Consider the following 6,000-nt stretch of genomic DNA (forward strand, 5'->3'; position numbering starts at 1 on the left):
TGAACAACATTCTGCTCAATGATAACTTTGTCAAGAAAGAAATAAAGAAATTAAAACTTTTTAGAATTTCATAAAAATGCAAGTACAATATACCCAAATTTATGGGACACAAGGAAAGCAGTGCTAAGAGGAAAACTCATAACTCTGAGTGCCTCCAAAGAGAAACTGGAGAGAGCATACACTACCAGCTTGACAGCATACCTGAAAGCTCTAAAACACAAAGAAGCAAATACACCCAAGAGGAATAGATGGCAGGAAATAATCAAACAGGGCTGAAATCAACCAAGTCAAAATAAAAGGAACTATTCAAAGAATCAAGAAAACTAGGAACTGGTTCTTTGAGAAAATTAGCAAGATAGATAAACCCATAGCCAGACTACTATAGGACACATAGACAGTATCCAAATTAACAAAAATTAACAAGGAAAAGGAAGACATAACAACAAAAATCGAGGAAATTCTAAAAATCATCAGATACTACTACAAACCTCTATACTCAACAAAACTAGAAAGTCTGTATGAAATAGACAATTTTCTAGACAGATACCAGGTACCAACATTAAATCTAGATCACATAAGCCATCTAAACAGTCCCATAACCCCTAAAGAAATAGAAGCAGTCATTATAAGTATCCTAACTATAAAAAGTGCAGGACCAGATGATTTTAGTTCAGAATTCTATCAGACCTTCATAGAAGACCTAATATCCATACTCTTCATACTATTCCACAAAACAGAAATGGAAGGAACACTACCCAATTTGTTCTGTGATGCCACAATTATGTTTATACCTAAACCACACAAAGACCCTACAAAGAAAGAGAACTTCAGATCAATTTTCCTTATGCAGGGATGATTCAATATATGGAAATCCATCAATGTGATCCACTATATAAACAACTCAAAGAAAAATGAAACCAAATGATCATCTCATTAGATGATGAGAAATCATTTGACAAAATTCAATACCCCTTCGTGGTAAAAGTCTTGGAAAGATCAGGAATTCAAGGCCCATACCTAAAGATAGTAAAAGCAATATACAGTAAAGCAGTAGCCAACATCAAGCTAAATGGAGAGGAACTTTAAACAATCTTACTAAAATCAGGGACTAGAAAAGGCTGCTTACTCTCTCCCTACATAATCAATATAGTACTCAAGTCCTTGCCAGAGAAGTTAGACAACAAAAAATGGTCAAAGGTATACAAATTGGAAAGAAAAGAAGTCAAAATATAACTATTTGTAGATGATATGATAGTATACTTAAGTTCCCTCAAAAGTTCCACTACAGAACTACTAAGCCTGATGAACAACTTCAGCAAATGGCTGGGTATAAAATTAACTCAAACGAATCAGTAGCCTTCCTTTACTCAAAGAATAAACAGGCTAAGAAAGAAATTAAGGAAAAGACCCCCTTCACAATAGTCACAAATAATATAAAATACCTTTGTGTTAGTCTATTCAAACAAGTGAAAGATCTGTATTACAAGAACTTCACATCACTGAAAAAGAAGTCATAGATCTCAGAAGATGGAAAACTCTACCATGCTCATGGATTGGCAAGGGTAATATAGTAAAAATGGCCATCTTGCTGAAAGCAATCTACAGATTCAATGCAATCCTCATCAAAATTCCAACAAAATGCTTCATAGAGTTAGAAAGAGCAATTTTCAAATTCATTTGGAATAACAAAAACCTCAGGATAGCGAAAACCATACTCAACAATAAAAGAACTTCTGGAGGAATTACCATTCCTGACTTCAAGTTGTATTACAGAGAAATCATGATAAAAATTTGATGGTATTGGTACAGAGGCAGGCAGGTGGATCCATGGAATAGAATTGAAGACCCAGAAATGAACCACATACCTATGGTCACTTGATCTTAGACAAAGAAGCTAAAACCACTCAGTGGAAAAAAGACAGCATTTTCAACAAATGGTGCTGGTTCAACTGGTGTTCAGCATGTAGAAGAACGCACATTGATCTATCCTTGTCTCCTTGTACAAAGCTCAAGTCCAAATGGATCAGGGATCTCCACCAGATACACTGAAACTAACAGAAAAGAAATTGGGGAAAAGCCTTGAACACATGAACACAGGGAAATTTTCCTGAACATAACACCAATGGCTTATGCTCTAAGATCAAGAATCCATAAATGGGACCTCATAAAGTTGCAAAGCTTCTATAAGGCAAAGGATACTGTCAATAGGACATACTGGCAACCAACATACAAAAAACTCCAGTTAGACTCCCGAGAATCATATAACCCTATTTAAAAAATACAATACAGAGCTGAACAAAGACTTCTTAAAGGAAACTCCAATGACTGAGAAGAACCTAATGAAATGTTCAACATTCTTAGTCATCAAGGAAATGCAAAACAACCTTGAGATTCTGCCTCACAACACTCAGAATGGCTAAAATCAAAAACTCAGATGACAGCAGATGTTGGTGAGGATGTGTAGAAAGAGGAACACTCCTCCATTGCTGGTGGGACTGCAAGCTTGTAAAACCACTCTGGTGGTTCCACAGCAAATTGGACATTCCAGTACCTGAGGACCCAGCTATACCTCTCCTGGGCATATACTCAAAAGATGCTCCAACATACAACAAAGACACATGCTCCACTATGTTCATAGCAGCCTTATTTCTAATAGCCAGAATCTGGAAAGAACCTAGATGCCCTTCAACAGAGAAATGGATACAGAAAATGTGGTACATTTTTACAATGGAGTATTAGTCAGTTATTAAAAACAATGACTTCATGAAATTCATAGGCAAATGGATGAAACTAGACAATTTCATCCTGAGTGAGGTAACCCAATCACAAAAGAACACACATCATATGCACTCACTGATAAGTGGATATTTGCCCAAAAGCTCAGAATACCCAAGATATAATTCACAGACCAAAGAAGCTCAAGAAGAAGGATGACCAAAATATGGATGCTTCAGTCCTTCTTAGAAGGCGAAACAAAATACTCATGGGAGGTAGAGAGTATGAGGGACTTGGGAGGAAGAGAGAATGGACAGGGTGATTGGGCATGCAGGACCAGGTATGGAAGGAGTCAGGGATGATATACAGAGGGTCAGGAATTTGAACAGTTGTGTGTAGCAATGGGGGATGTGGAACTGGGGGTAGCCACCAGCATGTTCCAGATGCTAGGAAAGCAAGAGGCTCCCAGAACCCAACAGGGATGATATTAGTTGAAATGACCAACAAAGGAGAGGGAGAACCTAGAGAGACCATATCCAGAGGTTAGGCAAGGCCCCTGGTTGGTGGATGGGATTACCCACTCATCTCCAATAACTTAATCCAGAAGGGCTCCTGTGTAAAGAAAAAAGGGGGAAAGTGTGGAGCAGAGACTGAAGGAAAGGCCATCCAGAGACCACCCCACCTGGGGATGCATCCCAAATACAAACACCAAACTGACAATATTGTGGATGCCAAGAAGTGCTTGCTGACAGGAGCCTGATATAGCTGGCTCCTGAGAGGCTCTCCCAGAGCCTGACAAATACAGAATCGGAGGTTCACAGCCAACCATTGGACTGAGCATGGGGACCCCAATGTAGGAGTTGGAGAAAGAACTGAAGGAGCTGAAGGGGTTTGCAACCCCATAGGAAGGAGGAAAATATCAACTAACCAGACCACCCAGAGCTCCCAGGGACAAAACCACCAACCAATGAGTATACATGGAGGGACACTTGGCTCCAACCCCATATGTAGCAGAAGATGGCATTGTCCAACATCAATAGGAGAAGCCCTTGGTCTTATGAAGGCTCAATTTCCCAGTGTAGAAGAATGCCAGGGTGGTGAGGTGGGTAGAAGGGGGAGCACCCTCATAGAAGCAGGGAGAGGGGGAATGGAAGAGAGGAAAACATTTGAAATGAATATACATAAAATATCCAAAAAGAAAATGAAAAATTAGTATTGTCATGAAAAACAAGATGGCAGTTTCCTAAGAAATTAAAAACACCCACGTTCATTCCAAGTGTTCCTAATATCTATGACAGAGATAACCACATTGTCCATCCAAAGATTAATGAATATATTAATTTTCTCACAGCTGTGACAAAACATCTGACAAGGATCAATGCAATTTAAAGGCAGAAGATATTGTTTCAGCTTACAGTCTGAAGGACTACAGTCCATTGTGGTAAGGAGCATATAATGCACACTTTGAAAGAAAATGCTTTAAGATGCACCAACATGAACGAACCTATATTATAATAAGCAAAAGAAGTCAGCCAAAGAAAAATACTGCATGATGTTCAGATTCTTAAATTTAATTAATAAGACGGTAGTGGCTAAAGGTTGAGGTAGGGGGAGGGGAGAGATATTATTTACCAATGAACTTGCAGTGTCACTTGAACAAGGAAAATAAGCTCTAGAGATCTGTGGTGTAATACTGGACCTGCAGTCTACAACTCTGTGTTTGTGTATTTAAAATGAAAGAAAAAAAAGACATAGGTGTTAGACTGCATGTTAAGCATGCTTATACAATAAAATTAAAATGTAAAACCCTTCAAATGCAGGAGTTTATCGTATGTGAGTTATTTCTCAAAACACTTTTTTAAAGTCGTGGATATTATTCTTCCAACCTAAAAATGTCCACTTGCTTGAAATTAAGTATCACTTGTCATGATCAAAAATCTTTTTCTTTCTTTCTTTTTTTTTTTTTTTTTTTTTTTTTTTTTTTTTTTGGAGCTGGGGACCGAACCCAGGGCCTTGGACTTGCTAGGCAAGCGTTCTACCACTGAGCTAAATCCCCAACCCCATGATCAAAAATCTTAATACAAGATAGAAAAATTAGGAAAAAGAAACTCCTAAGAGAACAGAATTATAAAGCATAGAGACTAAGAAGTATACCTGCTTGATTTCTTTGTATGAAAGCAGCATAACCCTTGACTGAGAGGACAGAGTGGCAGTAATTGGTCACAGATTCACGGCACATTCTAAGAAGAAGGAAACTTGAGGCATCCCAATATCAAGAGCGTTTCACACAAGGAGCTTACCTACACATGGCCAAACAGCTGCCCCTGGACTAAGCTCACAGCATAATGGATTTGGAGCACGTATTACTGACCCCATCCCTGTCAATAACTGTGAGACCAAGAAGACAATGTATGCCAGTGATAACAGAATGGTCACACATTCCGGAACACTAAGGAGATGCCGTACTCTGTCTGAAGAACCCCAGCCGTACGGTATGCCAAGTTCATCATTGCTCCTTCACCTTCAGAATTGCCAAAGAGAAACTAGAAATACAGATTTTCATATGCAATCGCCTGAGTCTCTTAATTTAAGAAACCTCAAAGGCACAACTATTTGCCAGTTTTCATGGAAGGCTAACAGTTTTTAACCTTTGAAAGTTTATTTTCCTTTAAACTTCAACTGGGACATTTCCTAAACTATGAGAGACCTTAATAAGCCAAGATTTGAATTGGATCCTGGTGTTATCATGGAAGGATTAGGAAATACAGAGGCTATGTTCTTGCAGGAGATGCCCAGAAAGCGTCATCAATGATTCCTTGTTCTTAGAATCGTAGACTTCTGTTATGTAGTTATTTATCTATTAGGATCCCTGGAAAGCATTTTTTTTTTCATTTTACTTCCAAGTGGCCCATTGTTTGAAGTTAATATGGTGGCTTAATGCTTGAAAATGTGCTTTTGTTATGAAAGTTTGAAAGCATTACACACAAAGGGATAAAGAGGGGGAGGAGTCATTCAGTTCAGCTTTGTGTAGGATGTGCATGTGTCAACTAGACAGACTGGTCCAGCTTTCTTTGTTGCCAAATGACTAGGGTAGAATGACACTTCTAGGGTTTCCAGAAGTATTTCAGAGACTTCTAAATTGAATTTGAAAAGCAAAAAACCAAAATTATCAAGTCTTTGAATTAAGTTATTAAGGAAATCTTTGGAACCTAAAACCCTGAAGAGGAGACAAGCATGGGGAGAACAGATTTTGACGCTTCCCTTTCTCGCTTCATGAATCCTGTT

At 38.4% G+C, this 6,000-nt stretch overlaps 1 long non-coding RNA gene across 2 annotated transcripts in view; it reads right to left on the minus strand.

The window, feature by feature from the left end:
- LOC108352563 (uncharacterized) overlaps positions 1-5,135 on the minus strand; it is a 51,381-nt gene extending 46,246 nt beyond the window's left edge. The window contains exon 1 of one of the 2 annotated variants that reach the window (XR_005502166.2): positions 5,016-5,119. This is a non-coding gene — a long non-coding RNA (uncharacterized LOC108352563). Of the gene's footprint in view, positions 1-5,015 lie in introns of both variants that reach the window. The other variant, XR_010065193.1, reaches the window with a different exon arrangement.
- Between the last annotated feature and the right edge of the window lie 865 nt (positions 5,136-6,000).

This window comes from Rattus norvegicus, chromosome 3 (genome assembly GCF_036323735.1).
Source record: "Rattus norvegicus strain BN/NHsdMcwi chromosome 3, GRCr8, whole genome shotgun sequence".
Lineage (NCBI taxonomy): Eukaryota > Metazoa > Chordata > Mammalia > Rodentia > Muridae > Rattus > Rattus norvegicus.